At 41.5% G+C, this 13,602-nt stretch overlaps 1 pseudogene; it reads left to right on the top strand.

The window, feature by feature from the left end:
* Nucleotides 1–678: 678 nt before the first annotated feature.
* The window catches only part of LOC128576791 (pantothenate kinase 1-like), a 31,408-nt pseudogene continuing 18,484 nt past the window's right edge, over nt 679–13,602 (top strand).

Genomic DNA, 13,602 nt, shown 5'->3' with positions numbered 1-13,602 from the left:
AGGATGCCTGTGACTGTGATGAAAACTTCCAGCTTTCCCTTACTTTAACTGTATCTGTGTGCCTCTCTGTCTTTATCTAGACAAAGGCAGCTAAGAACATCTTGGTTCTTAGCTAAGATAACAGCAAGGTGAACTCCAGACCAGTGATTCTCAGATTTTAATGTGCAAAAGAATTCCTTGAAGAGCTTGATAAAAATGCAGATTCCATGTCCAGTAGGTCTTGGTGAGGGCTGAGTTCTGCAGTTCTAACAAGTTTCAAGATCATACTGATGCTGCTGGTCTGAGGACTTACAATTTGAGTTGCAAGGAACCAGATCAGAGTTTGGTAAAATTTGGAAAGAGCCAGGTAGTATATGTTTTAGGCTTTGAGGATGTATTAGTTTCCTATTGCTGTTGCAACAAATCACTACAAACTTAGTGGCTTAAAACAAACATCCCTTTATAACCTCAGACTTCTTTGGTTGGAAGTATAGCATTATGGGGCTCACCTGGTTAGTGTCTCAAAACACCAAAGTCAAGTCCTTGGGGGCCATTGGCTTGTACATGCATCACTCCAGTCTCTGCCTCTGTCTTTATATCACCTTCTGCTCTCTGTTTCTAACTTCCCTCTTCCTTTCTTTTATAAGGACATATGTCATTGGAGTTAAGGCCCACTTAAATCCAAGCGTTGGTGGGGCCATGTGCCTGGAGGAATCTGCTTCCAAGCTCATCCAGACAGCTGGCAGAATCAAGTTCAGTGCAGCTGGAGGCACCCACTTCCTTATTGGCTGTCAGCTTCTCTCTGCTCCTTAAGGCAACCAGAGTTCCTTATCAAATTGTCTCCTCAATCTTCAAACCAGCATTAAATATTTCTCATGCTTTGGATGTCTCTGGATTTCTCTTCTGCCACATCTCTCTGACTCCAGCTGGAGAAAGTTCTCTGCTTTTAAGAGCTCATAAGATTGATTGCACGTAACTGGATAATACAGGATACTCTTCACATCTTAAGGTCTGAACCTTAACCATATCTACAAAATCCCTTTTGCCATGTAAGGTAACATATTCACACATTTCAGAGACAAGGGCCATTATTCTACTTGCCACAGAGGGCCATACTGTTTCTGTCACAACTATTCGTTGGGGCTCTTGTAGGGTGACAACAGCTCTAGAAAATAAGTAAATGAATGAGTAAAGCTGTGTTTCAAGAAAACCGTATTTATGAACACTGAAATTTGAATTTCACATAATTTGTATGTGTCACAAAATAAATTTTTCCAGTTTTTTTCAATGATTTAAATATGTAAAAATTTTTCTGAGTTCATGTACGAAAGTAGGCAGTGGGCTAGATTTGGTTTATAGGCTGACATTTGCAGACCCCCAATCTAAATTTTAATGCCTCTTGTCTCAGACTGGAAGTCTGAAAAGGATAAGAATGTTCTCTACAGCTTTTGCTGAATCATGGATACTTCTTTTTTTTTTTGAGAGAGAGTCTCACTTTATTGCCCTTGGTAGAGTGCTGTGGCATCACAGCTCACAGCAACCTCCAACTCCTGGGCTTAGGTGATCCTTTTGCCTCAGCCTCCCAAATAGCTGGGACTATAGGCACCCGTCACAATGCCGAGCTATTTTTTGTTGCAGTTTGGCTGGGGCTAGTTTCAAACCCGCCACCCTCGGTATATGGGAAAAGTGCCTACCCACTGAGCCACAGGCGCTGCCCAATCATGGATACTTCTTAAATGATCAAACATTTGACCAAATCCTTCATGTGTAGGAAGATTCCAGGTATCAAATTGATGTTAGGGGGTTAGGGGAAATACCCTGTTTCCCCGAAAATAAGACATCCTCCAAAAATAAGACCTACTTACAGGAAAGATAAGATGTCCCCTGAAAATAAGACCTAGCTCATCTTTGGGAGCACACCTTAAAATAAGACACTGTCTTATTTTTGGGGAAACAGGGTAGAAAATGTTGCCCAGGAAACTTTTCCTTTTGTAAAAACATAGATGGGTTATATTTGAGAAAACAAACTTTTATAGAGGATTAACAAATATGTAGTTAAATCATCTGTGTTCTACTTTGAGCTTTAATGATGTCTTTAGACAGGTAAAAATTATGATGGGGTAATCTGATCTCATGCTTCAGATGGTCAGCAGATAACTCAAGATGATACGGGAGTGTTTTCTTTTGCTATCTTGGTATTAGTCTACTTGAAATATTGTAGATTTCATTTAAAGTCCTTTAAAGTACTAGACCTTAGGGGTAGGACTCCTACATTAACTAAATTGGTAATACGATTAGATGTGTGGTAAAGCCCATTTGCCCATAGAAGCAAGGTATTAAAATCATTATGCATCATAAAATATGTAATGAGGAATAATATGAAGTATTTTCAATACATGAAATATAGGGTTGGAACTTATAATAACAATGCCCCAATTTCTTAAATATACCTTTTAAGAAAAATAAAATTTTGGAATTATGTTACTGCTATTCCAAATCCAATAAACCATATATCTTTGATCATGTTTTCCAGAAGGGGATCCTAAGGCCTGGATTCATATACAAATAATGTATTAAGAAAGTATTCCAGCTTGGCACCTGTAGCTCAGTGAGTAGGGCGCCAGCCACATACACTGAGGCTGGCAGGTTTGGTGCCTGGCCTGGGCCTGCTAGACAATGACAACTGAAACCAAAAAATAGCTGGCATTGTGGTGGGTACCTGTAGTCCCAGCTACTTGGGAGGCTGAGGCAAGAGAATCACTTAAGCCCAAGAGTTGGAGGCTGCTATGAGCTGTGATGTCACAGCACTCCACCAAGGGTGACAAAGTGAGACTTTGTCTCAACAAAAAAAAGAAAAGAAAAGAAAAAGAAAGAAAGAAAGAAAAAGAAAAAGAAAGTACTCCCAGGAGAAACTAGTAGAGAGTGGGAGAGGCAAGCATGGAAAGGGAAAAAGTAAGTAAGGATGCACTTTTAAGCAAAGTCCTGGGCTCAGCCTGGGCTCATGGAAAGTTCTGGAACCTCTGCACTTCAAAAGTAAGGACCTAGGATTTCACACTCTTATGCTAGTAGGTCAGTCATGGGTTAAGGCTGCCCCAAGGGAAGCAAGCTCTCAGATGTTTCTTACTCCCTGTACAAGTTGGCAAATTAGCTCTAACAGCCCAAGGGCAGGCCTCCAAAGAATACCACAGGTACAGGTCCTTATATGCAAAACACACAGAAGTTAGAGAGTGGGAACTCACAGAAAATGTAAGAGGGATCCAAGAAGATTTGTGTAGAGCTCCACCATGCTTCTATAAATGCACTGGGATTTGATTTCTAGGAAGAAAAACAATTAGCTTTTCTCTGTGTGTGTCTCTCATACTGCTGAGGATTAGAATGTGGTTTTGATACCTGTGGCTCATGTTATCACATTTAATAGAGAAAAAGATTCAAATGCTACAAAGCTGTCTCTGGAGTTCATAACTTCAGGTAGATAGGAAGGGAAAGATAGACATTCTTGCTCATTTGGTTTATTTTACCATTCTCTATTCATTATGTTTATTTATTTTTTAAATTTACTTTTTAAACAGGTAATACATTCATATGATTCAAAAATCTGAAAGTACAAAACGATGTATGGTAAAAAGCCTCTTGCTAATCCTTGTCCCCCATCTGCCAAGACATCTTTCTTACTACTCTTCTTAGTTTATGTGTGGAGATACAAGCAAATGTGAATATAGGCTTTTAGTTCCCCTCCCCTCTTATACCAAAGATAGCATAGTATAAAACTCTTCTGCATATAAAAATTGTTGCATTTCTTCACTTAATATATTTTAGAACACTTTCTACATTAATACATAGAGAGCAGTCTGGGGAGGGGGCAAGATGGCTGACTGGAAGTAGCCTCCGACAGAATCTCCTGTCCAGAGGGAAGGATAATGCCCAGAAAGTACCCAATTAAGCTGAAGAGTGGGAGCCGAGCCGAGAGAGAAGTGAGATAACTGCAGGCCACCTCTGCTGAGGCAAGCTGTAAGTCCAAGAAAACAATCTTCAGCTAAGACTTCACCAGAGTCACTGATCCACCAGGATCAGATAAGAACCAGCTGAATATAAGACAGAGCCATCTAACCCACCATACCAAGCTGGTTTCCTCAGCCTCAGACTGTAATACTGTACAGGTCCTTTGCAAAGCTAAAGGGGGGAAAGCTGCAGTCATCAGTCCCAGATACTTAACAAAGGGCTGGTTAACCACAACTCCAGGAAACCCCAATCCAATTTCACCTTACCTGACCACCTAGCCTACAGTGAAAAACAATCATGAGGCAGAATCAGTGGAAAAACTCTAGCAACATGAATAATCAGAGTACATCAACTTCCCTAAGAAACAATAAAGCAGACACAGCACAAGATCCCATTCACAAACAAATGGCTGAGATGTCAGAAATCAAGTTCAGAGTTTGGATAGCAAATAAGATCAACAGAATGGAGGAAATGATGGAATTAGAATTCAAAGCAGAAATTCAAAAGATGTCTCAAGAATTCAATGAATTTAAAGACAAAATGACCAAAGATTTTGACACATTGAAGCAAGATTTTGCAGCCCTCAAAGATCTAAAAAATACAGTAGAATCCCTCAGTAAAAGAATGGAGCAGGCAGAAGAAAGGATCTCTGACATTGAAGACAAAGCTTTTGAATGCTCCCAAATGCTCAAAGAGGAAAAAAAGTGGAGAACAAAAATGGATCATTCTCTCAGAGAGCTCTGGGATAATTCAAAGAGATCTGATATTTGCCTTATAGGAATACCTGAAAGGGATGAGGTTGCTGCAAAGGATACAGATGCTTTGCTTCATGAAATAATTAAAGAGAACTTTCCAGACATGCCAAAAGATTCTGAAATTCAGATAGTAGACAGTTTTAGAACACTGGCACAACTCAACCCAAATAAAAATTCTCATAGACACATTATAATTAATTTTGTTACAGTGAATATGAAGGAGAAAATTCTTCAAGCTGTAAGATGTAAGGAAACCATAACATACAAGGGGAAGAACATTAGAATGCATATCTCTCTGCTGTAACCTTTCAAGCCAGAAGAGGGTGATCACAGACCTTTAATCTCCTTAAACTTTCAAGCCAGGATCCTATATCCAGCTAAACTGAGTTTCATCTATGATGGAGAAATTAAATACTTTAATGACATTCACATGTTGAAGAAATTTGCCATAACTAAACCAGCTCTTCAGGATATTCTCAGACCTATCCTCCATAATGAACAACATGATCCTCCACCACCAAAGTAAACTCACTCAGAAATGTTTGATCAAATCACAACTTCCATAGTGGCAAAATGACCACTGGACTTTTGAAAAATTCAATACCCAAAACTCTATCTGGCTTATCAATACTCTCAATTAATGTGAATGGCTTAAATTGCCCTCTAAAGAGACACAGGTTGGCTGACTGGATACAAAAACTCAGGCCAGACATCTGCTGCATTCAAGAATCTCACCTTATCTTAAAAGATAAACATAGACTCAGGTGAAGGGATGGTCACCTGTAATTCAGGCAAATGGAAATCAGAAAAAAGCAGGTGTTGCAATTTTATTCACAGATACAATAGGCTTTAAACCAATTAAAGTAAGAAAAGATAATGATGGTCACTTCATATTTGTTAAGGGCAACACTCAACATGATGAGATTTCAATTATCAACATTTATGCACCCAACCAGAATGCACCTCAATTTATAAGAGAAACTAACTGACATGAACAACTTGATTTCCCCCAGCACCATAACTGTTGGAGACTTTAACACTCCTCTGGCAGTGTTGGATACATCCTCAAAAAAAGCTAAGCAAAGAAATTTTAGAACTAAACTTAATCATTCAACATTTACATCTAATAGACATCTACAGAACATTTCATCCTAATGAAACTGAATACACATTCTTCTCATCAGCCCATGGATCATCCTCCAAAATTGATCACATCTTAGGTCACAAGTCTAACCTCAGCAAATTTAAAAGAATAGAAATCATTCCTTGTATTTTCTCAGACCATCACAGAATAAAAGTTGAACTCAGTAACAACAGGAATCTCCACAAGCATACAAAAACATGGAAACTAAATAACCTCATGCTGAACGATAGCTGTATCATAGACGAGATTAAGAAGGAAATTACCAAATTTTTCGAACAAAACAATAATGAAGAAACGAACTATCAGAACCTCTGGGATACAGCAAAGGCAGTCCTAACAGAAAAATTTGTAGCATTGCAAGCCTTCCTCAAGAGAACAGAAAGAGAGCAAGTCAATAACTTAATGGGTCATCTCAGGCAACTGGGAAAGGAAGAACTTTCTAACCCTAAACCCAGCAGAAGAAAAGAAATGACTAAAATTAGAGCAGAACTAATGAAATTGAAAACAAAAGAATCATACAACAGATCAACCAATCAAAGAGTTGGTTTTTTGAAAATGTCAATAAAATAGATAAACCTTTGGCTAACCTAACCAGAATTAAAAGAATAAAATCCCTAATTTCATTAATCAGAAATGATAAAGGCCAAATAACAATGGACTCCTCAGTAATTAAAAAAATCCTTAATGAATACTACATAAAACTCTACTCTCAGAAGTATGAAAATCTGAAGGAAATAGATCAATACTTGGAAACACACCCTCCAAGACTTAGCCAGAAAGAAGTGGAAATGTTGAACAAGCCTATAACAAGCTCTGAAATAGCATCAACTACAAGAAATCTCCCCAAAAAGAAAAGCCCAGAACCAGATGGCTTCACATCTGAATTCTACCAAACCTTTAAAGAGGAACTAGTACCTATATTACTTAATCTTTTCTAAAACATAGAAAAAGAAGGAATACTTCCCAACCCATTCTATGAAGGAAATATCACCCTGATACCCAAACCAGGAAAAGACCCAACAAGAAAAGAAAATTATAGACCAATATCTCTAATGAATATTGATTCAAAAATATTCAATAAGATCCTAGCAAACAGAATCCAACAACACATCAAACAAATTATACACCATGACCAGGTGGGTTTCATCCCAGGGTCCCAAGGATGGTTCAATATACATAAATCCATAAATATAATACATCACATAAACAAATTAAAAAACAAATACCATATGATTCTCTCAATTGATGCAGAAAAAGCTTTTGACAATATCCAGCATCCTTTCTTGACCAGAACGCTTAAGAAGGAACATTTCTTAAGTGTATAGAAGGAACATGTCTTAAACTGATAGAGGCCATCTACACCAAACCCACAGTCAATATCATAGTGAATGGAGTAAAATTGAAATCATTTCCACTCAGATCAGGAGCCAGGCAAGGATGCCCACTGTCCCCACTGCTTTCGAACATTGTAATAGAAGTCTTAGCCACCACAATCAGGCAAGAGAAGGCAATCAAGGTGATCCAAATAGGACCAGAGGAGATCAAATGGTCGCTCTTCGCAGACAATATGATTATATATCTAGAAAACCCCAGGTAATCAACTACAAAACTCCTAGAAGTGATCAAGGAATATAGTAACGTCTCAGAATACAAAATTAACACTCATAAATCTGTAGCCTTTATATACATTAACAATAGTCAAGGGGAAAAAACAATCAAAGATTCTATTCTCTTTACAATAGTCCCAAAGAAGATGAAATATCTGGGAGTGTATCTAACTAAGGACGTGAAAGATCTCTATAAAGAGAACTATGAAACTCTGAGAAAAGAAATAGCTGAAGATGTTAACAAATGGAAAAAATATACCATGCTGATGGCTGGGAAGAATCAACATTGTTAAAATGTCTATACTACCTAAAGCAATTTACAGATTTAACGCGATCCCTATTAAAGCATCTCTGTCATATTTTAAAGACCTGGAAAAATTAGTACTTCATTTTATATAGAAACAGAAAAAACCTTGAATAGCCAAGACATTACTCATAAATAAAAACAAATTGAGAGGAATCACGCTTCCAGACATCAGACTATACTATAAATCGATAGTGATCAAAACAGCATTGTACTGGCACAAAAATAGAGAGGTAGATGTATGGAACAGAATTGAAGATCAAGAGGTGAACCCACTTATTGTCATTTGATTTTTGATAAGTCTATTAAAAATATAAATTGGGGGAAGATTCTTTTTTCAATAAATGGTGCTGGATGAATTGGCTGGCAACTTGTAGAAGACTGAAACTGGACCTACACCTTTCTCCTCTAACAAAAATTGACTCTTACTGGTTCAAGGACCTAAACTTAAGACATGAAACTATAAATATCAGAGACAGTGCAGGGGAAACACTTGAAAAAATTGGCCTGGGAGAATGCTTCATGAGGAAGATACCCCGGGCAATTGAAGCAACATCAAAAATACATTACTGGGATCTGATCAAATTAAAAAGCCTCTGCACTGCCAAGAACACACTAAGTACAGCAAATAGACAGTCGTCAGAATGGGAGAGGATTTTTGCAAGTTATACTTCTGACAAAGGTCTAATAACCAGAATCCACAGAGAACTCAAACTTATTACTAAGCAAAAAACAAGTGATCCCATTTTATTGTGGGCAAGAGACATGAACAGAAGCTTCTCTGAAGAAGACAGGTGCATGGCCTACAGACACATGAAAAAATGCTCATCATCTTTAATCATCAGAGAAATGCAAACCAAAACTACTCTGAGATACCATCTAACTCCAGTAAGAGTAGCCCACATCACAAAATCCCAAAACCACAGATGTTGGCATGGATGTGGAGAAAAGGGAACACTTCTGCACTGCTTGTGGGAATGCAAGCTAGTACATTCCTTTTGGAAGGAAGTTTGGAGAACTGTCAGGGATCTAAATGTAGACCTGCTGTTTCATCCTGCAATTCCTCTTCTAGGTGTATATCCAAAGGTCCAAAAATCATTTGGCAATAAAGATATTTGCACCAGATTGTTCATTGCAACTCAATTCATAATTGCCAAGTCATGGAAGAAGCCCAAGTGCCCATCGACCATGAATGGATTAATAAATGTGGTAATGTATACTATGGAATACTATGCAGCAGTCAAAAAATGGAGACTTTACCTCTTTTATGTTTATATGGATGGAGCTGGAAAACATTCTTCTTAGTAAAGTATCTCAGGAATGGAAAAAAAAGTATCCAATGTACTCAGTATTACTGTGAAACCAATTTATAATCACTCACACTTGCATATGAAAAATGAAACACAATTATAGCCTAGGATGAAGGAGGGAAGGGAGAGAGAGTAGAAGGGAGTGGGTGGGTTGATAGAGGGAGGGGTAGTAGGGGATCCACACCTATGGAGGACATTGCAAGTACAAGTTGGATCTATCATGGGTAGAACACAAATGTCCTAATGTTATAATAGGGTAAATGAGGTGAAAGCTATGTTGATTAGTATGATGTAGGCACTCCAATTTGTACAAACAATCAACACATTGAAAATGGCATAAAGGTATTATTATCTATGTACAAAAGACTTAATAAAAAATAATGATTAAAAAAACATAGAGAGCAATCCCTCCCTCTTGCTTTTTACCATCTGCATGGTATTCCACTAGATGAATATGTACACCAGTTCCCTATTGCTGACATTTGCATTGTTTTCAATCTTTCTTTTTTTTTGAGACATATTAACACTATGTAGCTCTGGGTAGAGTGCCATGGTGTCGCAGCAACCTCAAACTCTTGCCTTAAGTGATTCTCTTGCCTCAGCCTCCCAAATAGCTGGAAGTACAGGCGCCTACCACCAAGCCTGGTTTTTTTTTTTTTTTTGGTTGTAGTTGTCATTGTTGTTTGGCAGGCCCAGGCTGGATTCCAACCCACCAGCTCTGGCGGATGTGGCTGGTGCCCTAGCCCCTGAGCTACAGGCGCAGAGCTTGTTTTCAATCTTTAGTAGTTACAAACAGTGCTGCATTTGGGGAACTTTGTATTTACATCATTTTCCATGAGTGGAAGTACATCCATGGAATAAGTTCCCTAAAATTTAATTGCTCATTTAAGGATAAATAAATTTATAATTTTGATGGCTATTGCTAAATTACCTTCCAAAGAGTTTATATATCAATTTGCATTCCCATCAGTAATATACAAGAATGTCTGTTTGCCCACATCCTCACCAACAGAGCATGTTATTAAACTTGTTTTTGCCCAATTTGTAGGTTAAAGATGGTATCTCAGCATAGTTTTAATTTACATTTCTTTAATTTTGAGTGAAATTGAGCATCTTTTCATATGACATGTAGACTCTTACAATACAAAATTTCCTATTCATTCAAAGAGTGAGATCCATGCCCAGACGTAGAAAGCTGGAGTGAGGAGGCCGCATGAGTCGGTGCCCACGCGCAGCCCCGCCAACCTCTGGCATGGGCGACCGCAGCAAGCAGCCGGATCACTTGGCCCCCTAGAGGCACCCCCAAGCACCTGCGATGCCGCCGTGAACCGGCTTCTGCACAACGGCTTCCACTCGCCGACAGTCCAGTCTCCGCTTGTCCACAACAGCCTCATTCGCTGCTCCCTCAGCACGACTCACCAGCCAAGGAATGCCGGCTGCGGAGGAGGATGGACTCGGGAGGAAGAACAGGCCGCTGTTCCAGTGTTTCGGCATGGACATTGGTGGAACACTGGTTAAGTTGGTCTACTTTGAACCAAAGGATATTACAGCCAAAGAGGAACAGAAGGAGGTAGAGAACCTGAAGAGCGTCCGGAAGTATCTGACTTCTAACGCTGCTTATGGGAAAACCGGGATCCGGGACGTCCACCTGGAACTGAAAAACCTGACCATGTGTGGCCGCAAAGGGAACCTCCACTTCATCCGCTTCCCCAGCTGTGCCTTGCACAGGTTCATTCAGATGGGGAGAGAGAAATTTTCTGGCCTCGGTGCCAAGGGAGGTGAGGCTTTCAAGTTCGAAGAGGACTTGAGAATGATTTCTGACCTGCAGCTCCATAAACTGGATGAACTGGACTGTCTCTTTTTTTTTTAATTTTTTTAAATTAAATCATAATGTATACATTTAAATGATCATGGGGCATCATACACTCACTTCATAGACCATTTGACAAATTTTCATCACAATGGTTAACATACCCTTCCTGGCATTATCTCAGTTACTGTGCCAAAACATTTACATTCTACATTTAACAAGTTTGGCAAATACCCTGTAAGATGCACCACAGGTATGATCCCCCCAATGCCCCTCCCTCTACCCACAACCGCCCTCTCTCCCCTCCCTTTCCCACTTCCCCCTATTGTTAGGTTGTAACTGGGTTATAGCTTTCATATGAGAGCTCCAAATTAGTTTCATAGTAGGGCTGAGTACATTGGGTACTTTTTCTTCCATTCTTCAGATACTTTACTAAGAAGAATATGTTCCAGCTCCATCCATGTAAATATTAAAGACGTAAAGTCGGCTGTCGAAAATAGGCTGTTCCCACCAAACTTCTTAACTTGGCTTCTGAGATATCTCTACTATGTTCACTAATTCCAAAAACTATTACTTCAAGAGAATAAGAAGACAAGCCACTGACTTTGAGAAAATATTTATAAAACATGCATGTGATAAAGGACTATTATCCAAAATATAAAGAGGACTTTTAAAACTCAACAATAAGAAAACAAACAAGGAGGGAGACAAGATGGCAGACTGAAGCCAGCTTTCAACAGAGGCTCCCATCCAGAAGGAGAGTTAAGGGACAGGAATTTAGTAAGTATCCTGGTGGACTTGACCCACACCAAAAGAGAAGGTTGAAGAACGCACATCAACACTGCTGAGGCAAGCTGTGATCACAAGGACGCAAACAAAAGGTACAAAATCCACCACCAAGGGGACGGGAGTCCTCTTCCCCCATGAAACCTGCTCCGAAGCCCCACAATTAAACAAACGGGCAGAAATTAAAGGCCCTCCCACTACACTCCACCGGAGAGACCTTCTAAAAACTGGACCTACCTCCCCTACTGGGGTGCTGTGGCGTTCTCCTGCCGGGCATAAAACTGAATAAAACTTTAAAAATCCTTTGCCGGCAACCTTGAATCCCCAACAATCCCCTCCCGCCCACTGAGGTCTGGAGGCCTGTTCCCCAGGAGTTCGGATTCTTGAGTGATTTCTCAAGGGGAGTGGACAGTCTCCAAGTTGCGGCTGGTCAGCATTGACTCTGAGGCATGTGAGTGAGGAGAGGGCACCGGGCTGAGGGGGAGTCACGCCTCTGCGGCACTTCCCTGTGGTGCAGTGCAGCAGCCCTCCCCGTGCATCAATACGGCCAGGCATAAAACTGAATGAAACCCTAGCTTCCCCCCCACCCTCACTCTGGGTCTGGGGGCCTGTCCCACAGGAGTTCGGATCCTTGGGTGATTTCTCGAGGGGAGCGCACAGTGCCCGAGCTGTGACTGGTCAGCGCTGACTCTGAGACACGGGAGCGAGGAGAGGGCACCGGGCTGAGGGGGAGTCACGCCTCGGCGGCACTTCCCTGCGGTGCGGTGAAGCAGCCCTCCCGGGGCAACATTACGGCTGGGCACAAAACTGAATAAAACTCTAGCTTCCCCGCTGAGGGCCCCTACTCTCACTCGGGGTCTGGAGGCCTATCCCACAGGAGTTCGGATCCTTGGGTGATTTCTCGAGGGGAGTGCACAGTGCCCGAGCTGCGACAAGTCAGTGCTAACTCTGAGACACGTGAGTGAGGAGAGGGCACTCTGCTGAGGGGAAATCAAGCCTTGGTGGCACTTTCCTGCGGTGCGGTGCAGCAGCCCTCCCCGGGCGGGCAACAATACGGCCGGGCATAAAACTGAATGAAACTCTAGCTTCCCGCCCACTCCCACTCGGGGTCTGGGGGCCTGTCCTCCAAGAGTTCGGATTCTTGGGGGATCTCTCGAGGGGTGTGGACCCAGCATAAACTGCGGCCACTCAGTGATGACTCTGGGGCACGAGACAGAGGAGAAAAGGGTCAGCTGAGTGCCCAAACCAGAGCGGCAGTTCCCTGGAGGCAGAGCAACAGCCGTTTTTTCTTTAACGGCAGAACGGCTCACTTCTGGATATTCTGAGGCCACACCCCCTGTCTCCCTGGGCAACCAGAGGAGGCCACGGGTGAGCGGGGGATTTCCTGACACTGCTCACAAACCAGGGAAGCTTCCAGGGTGGGGCCGACCCAGAGACGTGATCGGACGCAAACCTTCAGCAGCAAACAGGACACAAACCTCCAGCAGCAAAGACGTTTGAACTCAGAACAGCCCGTCTTCTGTAGGCAATTTTGGCAGGAACAGAGACAGAACCCCGCAGTGTTGTCTGTTCTGTTCTGTTCTGTTAGCAGCATCAATCAATGACGAGGCTAAGCCTGAGTGAACACCTCCTTCCCATCACCTGCATCAAGCACTCAAAGATGTCAGGCCCCATCTCCTCCTGCTAAATAGCGGCAGTCTGCGGGGGCCTGGCAGACTTCCTTGTGATTCAGGCAGGTGCAAACCCCTGGAGAGTCTGTTCACTGAAGGCAACTGGGTTAGCCATCTGCAGAGATACCAGTGACTGGGTCCAAAGGAGGGGCAAAGTGGGGAAGGAGACGTCAACCTTCCCAGACTGCTCTGTTTGCTGGGTGGCTCGTCCTGACTCCAAACTGCACTGGGATGAGCC

This window comes from Nycticebus coucang, chromosome X (genome assembly GCF_027406575.1).
Source record: "Nycticebus coucang isolate mNycCou1 chromosome X, mNycCou1.pri, whole genome shotgun sequence".
Taxonomy (NCBI): domain Eukaryota; kingdom Metazoa; phylum Chordata; class Mammalia; order Primates; family Lorisidae; genus Nycticebus; species Nycticebus coucang.
The sequence above is the reverse complement of the archived record's forward strand: the minus strand, read 5'-3'. Positions and strand labels throughout refer to the sequence as shown.